A 16,949-nucleotide genomic window follows, 5' to 3' on the forward strand; every position below is an offset into this window, starting at 1 on the left:
AACTGGATTGCATCCATCTCAGAGAAGAAGCAGCTCAAAGGTCCACATAAAAAGGTGCAAGCGTACCTTTTTTGTTCGGCAATCTCAGTTTATTGCTTATAGTCTACATGGGAAAAATAAATCCAGAGACCATATTGCCTGCTTTGTATTTTAATTAAGTAAGTGCCTGGAAATAAGTTATAGGTTTTTTTCCACTGCTTTCTCTTGCTAGCTGCCCAAACACAGGCTTTTCCATAACCTTGTCATGGATCAAGTTATTAATAAAATACAAACAAAAACCATACTGGCACATAAGTTAATTAAAATGTCTCTACCAATTTCACCTTTACTTCTCTTCTCAGAAATGAATACTCCCTCCTTTGACACAACCCCCCGTATTCTGTAATCCCAATTTCTCTCCAGCTATCTGTGGTTATTTTGCCATTACAGCATATGGTGTTTCAGAGAGGCTTTGACAGTGCCATTTCCTTACCCGCTCCCAAAGACGCACAGACTGAATTCCATTCATTGTGGGAAATTTGTTCATGTCCAATTTACCCAATGCTCTCTGCAACAATTTTGTGTTATGAATGGCTATTGTTAGCCTGCTGATGTTCACTCCACAAAAAACGGGGTTTGGGGGGGTTTGGTTTTTTTACTGGTTGGTTTTCGTGGCTTTTTTTTCAATAGTCTGCCAAAGAAAAATACTGGGAGGGGACACAGCTGGGACAGCCAGCCTGCACTGACCGAAGGGATACTCCAGACCACATTATGTTGTGCTTGGCAATGAATGCTCAAGGAATAGAGGAGAAAGGGGCAATGTTCATGGTCATGGTGTTTGTCTTCCCAAGCAACTGCCATGTGTGCTGAGGCCATGCTTCCCAGTAAGCAGCTGGATGCCTGCCTGCTGATTTGAAGTAGTGAATGAATTACTCTTTTTTGCTTTGCTTCCTTGTACAGCTCTTGCTGTCATGATTAAAATGTCATTATCTTGAGCCACAAATCTTCTCACCTTCCTTCTATTTTCTCTCCATCTCATGGGAGAGTGCAGGAGTGAGCAACCGTGTGGGTAACTGGCGGTTAGCCAAGGCTAACCCAACACAAGGCTACAACTGCCAATAATTTTCTTCTTGACCTCCTTCTTCATCGCTAGTTATCTTCTGTTTAATTAATCTAATTAACCCATATTAATTTAGCAGATCAAAGAAAATCTTGACATAACAGCTGACTCAGTTAGCATCACTGCATGCTTGGAATCACAACAGATTTATACAAAGTCACTGCCTGAAGTTGGATGTCCTCCTTAGGCCACCCTCACTCTCTCTAATCCACAAAATAAATGTAATGTTTTAATTTCTAAGAATTATTTCAGGCAATCCTTAGGACATGACAACAGAAAGAATATCAGAACTGCAAGACCCCAACTGATCCAGGTGGTAGTAACTCAATCAAGCTGTGTTGGATATGTGTGATGGATGGGGAGGGCACTGGCAGATCCCAGATGAATGACCCTGAAAAGCTGTGAAGTTGCTCATATCTTTGTCAAATGAGCATAAAGACATTAATGAACCAAAATGACTTACTCAGGCACTTCAGAGTTGTACATAACCACATAGGGCACAGGGGAGTGGCGGCTGGATTGTATCTTCAGATTTGACAGTGATTCGCTAGTGACTTCAGGAAAGTCATTTGAACTCCATCTGACTCAATTTTTCCATTTGTGAAATGGAAATCAACATGCACTTCCATTTGAAGATAAGTGAAATACTCAAGGCTGGCAACATCATTAACTCTAAGTAACTAATAGCTATTAGTACCTGGTGTACACGATTGCCCCTCTAAGCGGCTTTCCTGGGGGTATGGGGGAGCATGACTTACAGCTCAGCACAGATAACAACTTCATTTCAATAGCCATTCTGAAAAGGGCAATGAACACGCTCCTAAATGAATTCCACACCCCAAATCAATTCAGTGCCTAAGAATAAAAAAAGTATCCACTGGAAAATAAGACAACATATTCCAAGAAGGCTGTTTTATCTATCTGATATGTTTCCTGCATCTTGTGGTGATTTACCGTAATAGGCAATAACTAGTGTACATTATATCTAGTTTTTAATAACCACACTTCCATTATATTTCATTTCCCAAAGGGACTATTTGTGTTTTTTCATATCTTTTAACTGTAAAACTGTAAACTGCTGTAATCAAGTATTGCTTTCCCTTGTATTCTGGACATCCTCAGTTGATTATAATCACTGCCTGCTGAACTTACCTTCAAAATGTTAATCAGGAATTGAAATAAAAATTGGTATTATTACATTATGTACTGCCCCATTTATTCACTCTTCTCTTCTTAACACAGGACACACAGAATACAAAGAACTATAAAACAGAAAAGAGAAAAAAAAAACAAACAGAAAAGTAGAAAAATAAAAACAAAACAAACAAAAAAGTATGAAAAAGGCAGGGGAAAATAAAAAGAAAGAAAACTAAACAAAAAAACCTCAAACAAAAACAAAAAACCAAACAAACAAAACAACAAAACAAAATCAAAACACCAAACCTCCAAAAACTGGCTTTGCAGAAGAGGAGAATTAGAGAAGACAGTTAAAAAAAGTGAAAGCCCATGCTGTTGAACCTGGTGTCTGTAAAAGAGATGTAGGCTGACAAACTATGTTTTGAGGTACTTGTACAACATCAACTGTAACTCTGGATAAAATACACAAAAAACTCATTTTAAAGTACATTTAAAAAGAGCACATCTGTATATGGTACACTACTTTTTTGGGAATTAGTGACTTGGTCCCACAAGCACCTACCAAAGACTGCATGAGGGGAATGCATTTTAGAAGGTGTCAACAAAAACAAGCATGTAAGTGTGTAAATCAAGTTGTAAAGTCAGCTGCATTTTCCAAAATGAATCCAAATTTAGGGGAACTGATATGTTCAGACAGATGCCATGACTGAAAGGGTGACTGGATACTACCACAGTGACATTTTCAGCAGCCTCATACACAACATTTCAGATTTCGAGGTTTCCAGCACCATAACAATGCCCTGCCGGGAAGATCTAAGATCCTTGGTTTAACTTACACCCAGCACAAAGGATGCATGCATGCACACACGCGCACACACACACACACAGTGGTTTAGTTTTCCCTGCTCTAACACAGAAAGCTAATACTACAAACCAACAAAAAAAACCTCCAGTGGGGTCCATTACTTTATCTTGACCAGTACAACCTAAAGGCTGGCTATAATTGAATCCGGAAGAGTAAGACACAACCATGGCCTTCTTGAAAGTAAAGCTCTCCTGAGGAAAGAGTTTTAGTGGAACACATAGAACTTTTAACTGGACACTGTCACTGTCACCATTGTTACCAGAAGTAACAAACATTTCTTAGCTTCCTTCAGAAGAAGAAAGGGATCAGCATTTGCAAGAAAGATTTGGGAAAACTGTACAAAAGCAAAGTTGGACAGATACATTCAGCCAGCCGGAAAATAAAATCAATGAGCTAAAAGCATTATTAATTGAGACAAGTGAATATGGACAGAGTCAAAGCTACTGACAGAGAAGAGGAGATAAAGCAGACAAACCATTATCACCAAAAGTAAATAACATTGAATCAACCAGATATGATCAAAGGAGCATGTTTATAAGTACTGGTGATATTACTTCTGAATTTGATTTATTTTATCTTAAGTCACAGTATATATCACTTAAGCAAGCCAGTTCCTTCCAGGTATCTTGCTAATATCCCTTAACAGAAACAAGACTGGATGCCCAGACAGTAACAGATTAAATGAAAAGGCAAAAAAAAAACCCTAACTAGATAGAAAGGAATTATAAACTCAGTACAGCTAACAAATCTCCTATGTACAGAAAAGCAAGAAGCCACTATCATCATACAGTCTGGCCAATCACAAACACAGGGCATGTATTTTCCCCCACAACCTGGATTAGCATAATTCCCTATTTATATAAAAGGAAAGACTTCAAATGGTGGCATGCCCCTCACTTCTCCCATTAAACTCTCTTCCCTTGTCCTCTCCCATTCATGGTTACAGTGTGCATACTGAAGGAACAGCTGTAGAACTGATGCCCATGGAGCAGGGACCAGCCCCCAGGAAGTGCCTGCCTGTGTAGCAGCACTGACTTTCTCCTGGTCTGATGTGTCCAACATACCTGGTTTAGATCCCTGCTTCAAAAAGAGAGGTCTGTATGAAAATTTTATCTAATGGAAACAACAATATCCATGATGTGGTAGGTAGTATCCTTCACTTTAAGTAAGTATCAATCCAGACACCTATCAGAGAGGACTATGGTTCTGATTTCAGGATAACATGAGTTCACAACAGCTGTTGAGGATTTATACTCAATACTACTCATCATCTGCAAATGGGTATCATACCCCAGGCTTTAGCCAAATTTCTCCAATAAGAGAAATAAGAGTCTCCAAAGTCCCTCTGCAGTTGCAACTCCATCTCCTACTTGCACCTGTGTTTCCATCCCGGGCCGAAGTGTGCTTTGATAACTATGCAGAGCATACACAAATGGGATAAGGAGACTCCACATCACAAGTACAGCTATACACACCAAGTGTTCTTCAGGCACAAACAAGAAAATGCAGAGAAGCATACTAAATGCACTTTAAATTGCAACTGATTTGATCACAGCTGAGTCCAGCTTGGCCTTTACGGACTGCACCCACAGTTAATCCATGTTCAGTAGCTGTCATGGAAAAACTAACATATCTCAAGCAGGCAGAATACATTCTCATCTGGCCTGTGTCAGTTAATATCCAACACTCCCAAACTGCACACTTGCATAAGACTCCTGGGTTACCACTGTATTATAAAGTCAGTTGTGACACTTTTGTCAAGCCTGACCAAAACTGACTGAAAGAAGTTCATTCACTGTCATCTTCATAGTTCTGAATAACCTACAAGACCAGTGGAAGTGTGCTCCCCACCTGGGAGGCAGATGCGCTCTACTGTAACACAATCATTAGTTTTTTATTTCCTTGATTATAGATCCTAAAACCCTAAATACAGAAAAGAATAATTTAGAACTCCCCATGAAGTACCCTATAGAAGCAAAAGCACTATTAGTAAGGTATTTATTGGATATGGTTAATTATCACATTTTATTTTTACTACTCAATAATGTTTTCATGGAAATAAGAAAGGATACATATTCCTGTCAGACTTGAAATGATTTGTAAAAATGTACAATATTCCACTAACATTTTTGCAAGTCTGAGACTATAACTGGCGAACTATCTGCCCTGGCTTTGTGGCTTTCCTAACCAAAAAAGACCATTAACAAATGAGTGCCGCGAACTTGGTAACTATGCTGTGTTTCTTGTCATGCTGGGATTAGTAATAGCAGTGCTATCAAATATTACTGTGCAATAAAACCTGTGGTTTGCATTTAGATTACATTTGATTTCTTCATGTGGAAAATGCACGCTCTAATTTTCCTCTTACAGTAAAATTGATAATACATAGAATACAACATCACAGCAGATGACAGAGTCTACAAGGTAGGCATGACTTGTTTTATAGTCATAAAGCTTGTACTTCTGGCTGTGATTTTATGAGCCAGGCATACAAAAAAAAGAGCACAAGAAAGATATTTATAAATAAAGGCATACAACAGTAAATAGGAAAGGAGACCAAGTTACAGAACAGATTGAACTGGATATAATCAGAATCAAACAGCTTTCACAAAAACTGCAAACTTAGCACTTGGATACCTCACCAGTCAGTAATGTAGGTACAGCAGCCTCCTATAACAAAAGAAAGCAATTCTAGGCAGTAAGAAAAGCAATGTAAATAGGACAGGCAGCATCCTCAACAGGCAAAAAAAAATTCTTTCAATATATTCTTTTAAAGCTCACAATATCATAAATTAGCCCCTCACCTCCCCACAGCTCCCACAAAGAAATCATCTACCACTATTTTCTTTGTAATAAGTAATCTTGCAAAGTATTAATTTCAGTAGTATCTTTCACAATATATTTCAGAGAAGCTTCTACAAGCATCTAGGAACTTATTAGATAAAAAAAGGGGAGGTGTACACCGCACACTGTCTCCATGGGGACACTGCACATGGCAGAAGCTGTGAACAGAGCACTTCCATCACAGAAAGGCAATGGGGAAGAATTATACAATAACGAACAGAGAGCTCATTAGCATGTAAAAGCCATACCCCTATATATACTGCCATATTTTTGTACGTCATCGCATTAACAAATTGCTGTTTATTAGCCATGATTTACTGAGTTGAGCACAACAGAACTGGGCACTAGCTGAGGCAAAGCAGCTGGATGCAAAACTAATGCAAACAGCTAAGAGAAGAGCGATGTCTTAACTGCTTCTCCGCATAGCTTGATCCACCAGCCAACAGATGAACTGATTACACACTGTAGCAAAAATTTCACCTTTTGCTACACTGAAATAATTCCTGAATAAATACAAAACATGGTAAAGCTTGACAAACTGAAATATGATTCCTCACCTCCACCAAAGATGGTGCTGTCAGTATTTAAAGAAAATATCTCTTTACAATGCATTAGTGTTCTTGTATTCAGGCCAATCACGAACTGCAAACGTATCCATCTTTAAATGTTTACATCCACTTCAAAGTACACATTTTTCTTACTACTACCACCATGTTCTCACCACATTACCTTACTCTCTGAACGAACTCACTCTCTCCACTGCAGTCTTTCTGTGGATGCACACCTCAATCCAAAGAAACAAAATCCAGACTGCACAAAGCCAATGATAATGCCGTGCTCAAAGCTCAGGAATTCAGTAGAAGCATAAATTCCCACCAGAGACCATCACCAGTTAGTCTCCCCACAATGCTCAAGCCCAGACTTGCATCCACTTGCTTGCTTGGGCTTTGCATCTGGCTTAAGAACTGCCAGTACCAGGAGAAAGACACTTTAACTACATGTTATAAACAACATGCATTAGTGGCTTATGGACTGTTACACTTCTTTGCGTTTTCCTTTTCATACTAAAGGGATTTTGCTCAGGGAGAAAAGAAAAAGAGGAATCAAAGCTCTGGAGTTGTTTTTTTCTTGGAAGAACCAAAAACCCCACAAACATACAGAAAAAACTTGTGCGAAATGCAGCAGTTCCTGGAGACGGCAGCAGATTAAGCTTCTTTACTGTTTCAGGATACTTCTGAGCCCCTAAATTTCAAGTTCATATTAACCAAAATTAAAACTCACTGCAGATTATCAAGTTTCATGTATTTTTTCACTACCCTTATGCAAAATTTACTTTGGCACAGTACAGCAGTGCATTATTAATCAGCATAGGTTTGTTTGAAAAAGCAGGGTCTATTTATTCAGAGGTAGGACTGACTCCAAATCCAGGCTTTCTTTTCCACATGGAATGCGAGTGTATCAGATTTGGTATTTGATTTTTCAGCTCAGCTGTGAGGGACGAGCTGAACTTTGGAAAAAAACAGAGGTACAGTCTACGTGGTAACAGAAAAAGAAACCCCAGGATTTTACTTTTTTTTTTTGTGGTGGTTTCAGGTATCAAAGTGAAAATGTCAAATGTCTCTCACCACACCCATTACAGCAAAATCTCAGACCAGTTGAAGACAATGACGCTTTGCTATTGGCATTAAATGAATCCGGTCTCACCCACCCATGACCAAAAAAGACACAGCGTCATTTCAAAATCACAGTCACTTTCCTATCGACTTTTTGCAGCGTTTTCAGATTTATGCATCCTCTTTTTATTCTCATATTGCAGTCAATTAGCAGCTATAACTAAGCAGATCTGTGCAGTTTTAGCATGAATTCTTTAAAATCATTGATCTTTACAAGCTACTTTGATGAAAAGAGAGAATATTTACCAGCAACTATTAAGCATGAAGTTTGAGGAAACAGAAGAAGCTTGTAGGAGGATTTGCTAATGTAGTTTATTGCTGTTACTTTTCATATCTGAAAAGATACTGCCTCTGAAGTCTCTGACGAAAACGCAAATAGATATTCTTGGGAGACAGTACAAGCCAAATGCAAGTTACAAAATCAGACAACTTGGCCTTAAGGATTTCATCACATAAATCCACTGATATCTCAACAGTGCCACACTAATATACATTTAAAATCAGAATCTAAGTGTCCGGTGCTGTGGGAAAAAGAGATGATGGAGACACACAAGGATTTTCACAATAGAAGTCTTCCCCATAAATGTGTGCAGGAAACCTAGAGATGAAATCCCCCACAAGAAGACACAATACTATCTACCAGGCAGTGATAATCTCTCAGTGGTCACAACAGACATGTTGTTGAAACAACTAGATGGAAAAAAAAGGGCATCCATGCTTGAGTGATTCTGCAGAGCAATATGCCTACACCTAACACAACGGAAAACCTATTCAAGAATACCTAATCCTGTGAAACTACGACTGCAGAATGCTGTTAGAAGCAGAGAAAACTGAAAATCCTCTGAATTAAGTGTTCACTGAGCAAGTTAAAGCTTTAGGTAGGTATCTCTCAACTCATCCACCCACATACCTGAGGGTGGCATCCATGTGATAAATTGCATTTACCATGCACCTGCACTCTACCAACTAATCCATCCTCTTCTTGGCTACTTCTAGCATTACAAATCTCCAAGGTCCTTTGAACAACTGCCTTCTGCAAGGAAGAATTGCTCCTTCAAAGTGTATTGTCAAGAAGCCAGGAAAGATTTAGGTTCAAGTATACTGCTGTTCAACATGGATAGAAATAGGATCTTTAAATTCTTAGGAAACTAGGTTTCTCTGGGTTTTCAGGATTATTACTATTTCTAGGAGACAGAAATACACAATTTCTAAAAGGAAAACTCATAGTTCAGTCACAAAGCAGTAAGCAGCTTGGAGATGCATATCCACAGCTGGGGAGGGGTCAGGTGGTGAAGCCCTCTAGATACTGACAGAGTGATAACATGCACAGCTACTCTTGGATCACCTAGAGGCAAAACCATTATTCCTTTAGCCAGACAGACCCATCACACGCCTGCTCCCCTGAGAGCTAAGAGTCCATACAAGGCCAGCCATTGGCTGCATGGAAAACGTAGGCCTGCACAAGGGGAACAGACTCTTCCATCGCTGAACTTCAGGAAAACCTACAGTGTTCTGAAGGTGCAGATTAAAGGTGCAATAAATGCATTGGGGAAATGCTCAACTTTTCCTCAAAATACTGCAGCCACTCTCACGGCATGGCAACTTAGGGAGAAGCAAATACTCATTTTTGTCTCCAAACTGTGTGCTCTGTGGCAGCTTGAAGATGTGCCTGGAGGAGCACCAGAGGTCCCCAGAACCTCTATCCATGCCCACAGTACTCAGAGTGCACCTCCTTCAGCAGACAGGAAAAATCTCTGCCTCAAGAGGAGAGAAAGAAGGATGAAAGCGCGAAGGCCAGTTTACTATTATTTCAACTCTGGCTGGGCACCAGGACTGGACCCTGAAGAAATTATGCCAGGATATATGCTCAAAGTTAGCTTCCCTTGCAGTTCTGCACAAACAGAAATCAGCAGGAGTCCAGCATGTAGAATGGCTTCCGAATCGAGTCATTAATCTGTACAAGCAGAAAAACCTACCCAAAAAACACATTAGCAGCCACTGCACTCCAGGTTACAAGGCTGAACTATCATGCAAATTGATACACATCTTTTGCCTCCTCGAGCCACAGAGGAGGGCACAAGTAACATACAGAGGAGAGAGCACAGAAACCTATGGATGTGTGCTCCTGGTGAGGAGCAATGGAACAGGACAGATTTATTCAGTGATGATGACATGGTATTATTTTTTTCTGCAACAGCAATGCAAATTATTCAGAGATGGTCACATCCTCAAATGGCTTGGCTCTAGAAATACGTTTGTTGCCACAAAAATCTTGCCACCTTGAGTGAGCACACACAACCACAAGGGCAGAAGACAATTCAAGATTTTAAGTACACAGAGACACACAGATTAGTCACTAACATTTTCTTCCATCTACTTGTTTGATGATTTATCAGTAAACTAAGCAATCTCCACCTGCTGTCCAGTCAATAGCTGATTAGTTAGACGATTCCCTCCGAGTCCTTCAGGAGGACAGTCTTGAGGTCTTGCTTTCAAGGACAGACCAGTAGGTTTTTCATAGTTTTACAGGATGCTATTCCTTAATAACAATGCAAAAAAAGCAGAGTGAAGAGACCTTTCCATTTTGAAGCTACTGTAAAACGTAGAAGGGACTTTACTTTGGGCTCAAACCAGAAATTTTTTCTTTTTCTTTTTTTTTTTTTTTAAATACTGATAATATTGCAGGTGTGAAAAGATTTCACTCTTCTAGACAAAACCCAACACTCACTCTTTAATACAACTACAAACAGGACAGACCTAAGTGGGACAGGAAGGCATATCTCTTGGACACTGTTTCTAGCATAAAAATACCCACTATTTACATCAGCCCAGGAAAAAACCACATATGAGGCAAGCCATGAAACGAGAACAGCCCTATGTTAATCATCTAAATTCACGACTATATAACCCACAAACAAGATCTAAGTTAACACTGGCTGGTAGCTCTTCAGGAGGCTACAGGAAACAACAGGGACTAAGGAGAAAAAAAGGAAAAAAGGGCTGACTGAGCGATGCACCTGCTCCCTTGCTTCCCCTTCCCATTTTGCATAGAGAAATTTGCACAGTTACAACTCTTAAGTGCACATTAAACTTATGCCCTTTTACATTTACATGACTGTGAAGACATTATGGTGGGTGTAAAATACTGTACTACTATTTAGAAGCATTTCTGCACTACCAGCTGGTGTAAAAGAGCCCTTGTACGGTTAGGAATTTTTGTTTCCCTATGTATGATAAAAACACAATGATAAGTCTTGTTCAGAAAGCATATTCAAGTAAAAAGAAAAACACCTACTAATTATTATATATATATATTAAAAATATACCAATTACATAAGCTTATAAATACAAATACTTATAAATATATATGGATACATATATATAATTGATATGCATAGAGATATAAATAGTATACGTGTGTGTATATATATAAATATATATATATAAAAACCCTCTTGAGAACACAAACTGCCAAGTGCGTGTAATGGGATGACTCCTACTCTCACCAGAAGCCCAGAATCAATTCTTGAAGTAATAGTAGTATAAGCTCTGCTTCACACCAGTAAAGAGTCAGTAAACAAAAGTTTGAATTGTTTCAAGTGAGCCTGAAAGATGCTTATTCAACAGAGTTTGAATCTGTTGCAAACGGCTCATTTAATTCAACCTCAGAGGCATTTGCTCTCCACTTTTCAACCTCAGAAAGCAGTAACCTAGCTAAGGAGGTTAGATGCAGTATCACCAGTTCAGATGAAAAAGATGCCAATGAACAGCTGAGACTTAAATTTATACCCAGCACGGTTACACGGACATGAAAACGAACATTAGATGCAATCGGTTTCAGCCATATCATGTATTTTTGCCTGTTCTTAAAGAATTTCAGGATGAAAAATATTAAACAAAATCCTGAAATTAAAATCAACCAGGGAAAAATTAATCTAGCTGCCAAGAAGAACTGACTGAGGCTCCATGACAAGCACAGATACATATTCAAAATTAACTTTAAAAAAGCTTCTAAATTCAACTAAAGTGCTATAAAATGACAAATGTACATATTATACGAACCAATTATAAAACATTGCAGCAAGCACTAACTACATGCACAGATCTTATGAGCACCCTGGGAGCAGGACAGTGGACTAAATAACATCAAGCAATCTTGAAATCCACAGACATTACGTTTTCCCTTTATCAAAAGGGTGAGAGAAGTGTTCAGGGGGTTCTGACTTTTTGTTCTGAATGAGAGAGACTAAAACACGGCAGATACTTGAAGTATCTGTAGGTTTAGTCTAGATGCAGAATATTTACCAGAAAATTAAAACTACTGAAATCCTGCATATCTGCTTTTATTAGAGACTCACCTATTTCCAGAAAGATGACAACCATTTACAAATCCGTTTCCGCAAGAAAATTATAAAAATCCTTTGGATGTGCAATGTTCGGTGTTCAATATTTGCCACCAGCAGACACTGTTGTTAAATAAAATGGGAAGCAGCCTTCAAAGCATCCAGACAGAAAAGCGAATCGTAGCCTTCCTGTAAATCCTGCAAAAATACATCTCGTTCACTTGTGTGGATCTCTTTATTGCAGTTGACATGGGCTTGCCCAGGGGACTAACTTGTTGTTCCATAAAGATCCTTAAATAGGCACTACTGATGAAACATTTAATCCAAGCCCTGGTATCAAATGGCTGCTATTGCCAGTGACAGTGATAGAAAAATCTATTTGCCAATTAAATAACTGCATGCAAAGCTATGACTGTTTATTATACCTTTTAACATAGTTCAGCTGGTTTGGATCATATCCAGTGAGCTTCATATTTTACAAAAACTGCATTCCGTATAACTCATAAGTAACATGCTTTAAGCCTTCATTTTTAAATACACCTTTTCACTCATGTTGTTATGAAGTGTTTACTTGGGCAAAGGAATACATTTTACACAGAAATGCCACTTATATCATTCAACTATACATATATATTCCGTTGGACCTCTCTCTGTTGATAATGAAATTATGATTTATGCTTAGAATATATGACCATATTTTAGTTGTTGGGAAAAAAAGAGCACTTTAAAAACTCGCTGTGTTTACTTTAAATGCTAAGAATGTACAAAAGCTATTCATTTTTTGTAAAACTAAGAGAATGCATTTGATCCCATGAGTCTCATAAAACTCTGCATAAGCATAACAATAGGGAAAGCTACGATGAATAGTTGAGATGAACACTTAAGCCTGGACTTCATTCCAGTTGGACTTCCACCATGCCAGGAAACAAGAAAACAAGTGAAGAGGCAGTAATTAAAAGGGATTTAAGATTAGCGGCAGCATTACACCCACGTGTGGAACACCACTAACACAGGACACAGCACTAGTTTGACTAGGCTGCAATTTAATAAAGGGTGTAAGCTACAGCTCAGAGAAGTCATCTTTGCTGAGAGCAACTTAAGGATATGCTTAACTTGAAATAACCACAGCTTAACATGTGCTTTGTGTAAAGCATGAATATACATCTTTGGGACACAGACTGTATTTTCATTTCAACTTAGTATGAGAAAAAAGAAATTAAGTCATGATAATATATAAAGCAGTATTGAATAAAAATGGGACACAAATACTGGAAATGGCAAAACATGTATCTGAAATTAATCCCTTTCCATAAATAGGAAAAAAGACAGACTAAGGTGAGTTTTTATTTCTCTTAATCACAGGAAAGTTAGGGTTTTTGCCCTTGATCTTAAAAACTTACCAGATGTAAGTTAGTATCTTACTCCTACTCCCCAATGCCATAAATTTAGTTTAAACTAAGAAAAAAAATATACTTAGTGCTTCAGAATGAACACTGATTCTTCCACATTTTGTATTAAGATTTCATTTACTGCTTGCTATGCCATTTTAAACTTTGTAACTATTTTGTCAGGATAAGTTTTAGCTTTTACTGTACCAATGTCTGGAGAAAATGTTTCCATCTTACTTTATCAGATTATTGAAACAATGTATTATAATTTATGGAAAGCGCTATTTCCATTTTCACATTTAAGCCTTATTCAAGGAAATTATTTATTAATTTTAGTAACTCTTTTAAAGTACATAGGCTGAAATCGTTAGGAATTGGTAGGAAGATTCATTGAAGACTTCTGTGAGGTAAATAAACTGATTTAAGTGTGCTGCTCTACCACAGCTTCATGAGAACACAAACAGTAGCATTATCTTTGACTGCATTAAATTTAGCCTCTAAAGTAAAAAAAAAAACTCAACTGTTTGTCTAGTAAATAATGCTGTTATGTCATATTACGATATCTCTCTTCCTATAGTTTATGGCTATTTATATGAGGAAAAGTCCAGACTGTCAGTGTTAAAAAACTGCATTTGAGCCTCTTTACTTCCTTGATTTCTCCCTGCTGGGCAGAAATTTTTAATCACAAAAATACCTCCTGTAACTCCATATCCAACTTGGTTATACTCAAACTCGAGCACAATTACTTTGTCGTACAAATACTTGCAGAGCAGTCACAACTGGAACCCATCAGGTTTGCATCTGAGCAGAACACTTTTGTGAAGGATACGAGAAGACAGCAGGACCTGCAGAAGCACTGAGACCCCAGTCCTGAAAACATGGGGGTTTGGGCTTCACAGTACTCAGGTGAGTGCCACCTCTGAGAGCTTGCAGGTGCTCTCAGGTGCTCCCTCACCTACACTGGACCACAGCCAGAATGCACGGCTGCAGGAAAGAAACTATTCCCAAAAAACTGTACATTCTAATTTCTTTTTAAATTTTAGGGGGTTCTTTTGGTAGTTCTGGAAGAGACATTTTGTGACAAATATTCATCAAAATCTTACCTGACATTTTAGAGTTTTTAGCGCATTTCTTTAACCAGCTCAGCTCTGACACATTCAGCAAATGCTTTGGGCATTTCTTATCTGGTGCTTTCAAAGTTTCTCTCAGATCCACAGCAGCAATCATCGAAACTTTTATTTCATTTTCCTAGGATTCTGATCTCTAACATCTACAATTATAGTTATTTACTAGTGTAAAAAATATCTTTAAATGTGTCAAACTTATTTGAATAAATACACTTCAATGCATAAACTATTCCTTTTTTTTTTTTTTTTTTGATGTATCACAATGAATACATCAGCTTTAACATCTATTCTCCTGATCAGTCATTTTGAGGTGGTCCACTTTTGTTTTCCTGACTTTCACAAACATGCTTGCAGCCAGTAAGAGACTCTTCACTATGATTAATGGCCTCCCATTGGGTATACAGAGAATTTCCCAGCCTGGTTCCCTTGAGAATGCTCCACTACATGGATTTCTACGCAAAGCTAGATTAAAAGAGGAGGAGCAATAGCTATAGTCCACCTACCCCACAGCCATCAATTATATACAGTTATAAATCAAAGTTTTCAGCCAGAACAAAGCCTAGTGTGGCAAACAAACAAGGGCGTTCACAGCAAATTGTTTTGAAGCAGAATAAAACTCTTGATAGAAACAATGGGGCAAGCAAAGCCCCTGTCAATATCACTATAAAGTTCCGTTGATTTATTAAGAATTAGACACAGTGTATCCAATTACTGCTGAATTAACTTAAACAGAAAGCAGCAAGTGGAAAAATAAGCAAGGAGATGGATTTCTCTTTTGAAAGGAAAAAATTGCGCAATTCTATATCATAGTTAATTGAAGACAGTAACGTGAATCATAAAGTATCTGTACTTTAACTCCCTGTATTTGTGTTTCTTGGCTTTTGGTTTTAAGCTCTCTCTTTCATGAAACACTGGTATGTCTGTCTCATCCATATTTCATCTCCGGTCTGTTTGTTTTCCCGGCTATTTCTGCCTCCATGCCATAGATGATTCTGATCAGTTTGGGTATTTTTAAATACCCTTCACACACAATCTGCTTTCAAACAAGACAGTAGAAAAAAACACTAGGGGACACGGAGACAAAAGACTGTTAGCATCGCTCCTCACATGTCTCTTCCCTTCTGGACAACGTGAATTATCTGCAGGGGGTTGGGCCCCCTTTTTTTTCAAACATTTAAAATTCCATTTTTTTATACACAGCACTTTTTGGAAAGCCAAAGAATATAGTCAAAACCAGTCAAAATGAAAGTAAGCTCCAGCCAAAAAATTAGTTGGTATTTGCACCCAGTCTTCACTGCAGAACATTTTTCACATAGACTTTGTCTCTCTCTGAAGAAACAGATGCTTGCGGAAAGTGCTCAGTAATTTTCAGCAAGTGAAAAATTAATTTTTTACAACTCTGACTAAAGCTGTGCAGCCAAGAGCCTTTAGGATGACTTCACATTCCTAAGAGACAAACCTTGTCTGTCCTACACCACATTTTCCCCAGTCCTTCCTTGCGCTACAGTCCTCCAGCTTGCAGCAGGCATCAGCACCCCAAGTTTGGATAAGGATGGAGATTCTGCACCTCTGACCGGGCAGGGTCACACATGAAATACAGAACTGCAGAACAGAATCACATAGGTTGGAAAAGACCTTTAATGTCATTGGGTCCATCACTGCCAAGCACTGCCAAGCCCGACACTAAATCATGTCCCCAAGTGCCACAAAGGCACAAGATGTCCAGACCTACATCAATGCACACACAAGCTCCTGTTTTCTCTGCAAAGCTCTCTTCAAAGAGGCCCCATGCATCCAGAATGGTGTACAGGCACCATCCACTATGGGTTGAAGGATTCCTATGGGCCATGCAGAAACAGAGACTCCCAAGACACCCAGCCCCATGACTGCCAGACAGAAAGCAATGTCAGAGTCTGTCTGCCATACCACTCCTTCTTCACATGAAAAGAGCTTTCCAAGGCAGAATTCCTGAAAAATCCAGAAAAACACTGTGGTGGGATCCTTATTGTGTGTGCTGGGAGACGGGGAGGGCAGATGCCTATGGAGAGGCAGATGTTCCAGGTTACTCATGCAACACACAACGTATCAGAGAGCTTAACACAACACCATGCAGAAGGGTGAGACTGGACTGCAAGAGGTCATCTCATCCCAGGACAGGATAAACTACATCAGTATTGTTCCTGACAGACATGTTTTTAAATACTTCTAGTGATGGGAAGTTCATAAGCTCCTACAGCAGTCTTCTCCAGAGCTTTGTTACCTATACCATTTGAAGGGTTTTCTGGTCCTTCTCTCACTATTTTCTTCAGTCTTCAAATTATTCCAGCTCAAGTTATTCCTCTCTTTGCAGCACTGCCACATAGAATCCATAGTGCTGGTACCTCTCACAGAAGCAGCTCAAAGGGACGGTGCACAGAAAGGGAAGTATAACACAGTCTGTAAACATCCTGCCTAAGTAAAGCTGTGTGAGAAA

At 38.8% G+C, this 16,949-nt stretch overlaps 1 protein-coding gene across 10 annotated transcripts in view; it reads right to left on the reverse strand.

Annotated features, from left to right (window-relative positions):
• Positions 1–16,949, reverse strand: part of RARB (retinoic acid receptor beta) — a 323,260-nt gene that overhangs the window by 213,566 nt on the left and 92,745 nt on the right. Inside the window, exon 1 of one of the 10 annotated variants that reach the window (XM_032107868.1) lies at positions 11,977–12,140. The exons of the other annotated variants lie outside the window; for them this stretch is intronic. The gene's annotated coding sequence lies outside the window, so the exon portion shown is untranslated. Of the gene's footprint in view, positions 1–11,976; positions 12,141–16,949 lie in introns of those variants that run through there. 10 annotated transcript variants of the gene reach the window in all.

Source organism: Corvus moneduloides, chromosome 1 (assembly GCF_009650955.1).
Source record: "Corvus moneduloides isolate bCorMon1 chromosome 1, bCorMon1.pri, whole genome shotgun sequence".
Taxonomy (NCBI): Eukaryota; Metazoa; Chordata; class Aves; order Passeriformes; family Corvidae; genus Corvus; species Corvus moneduloides.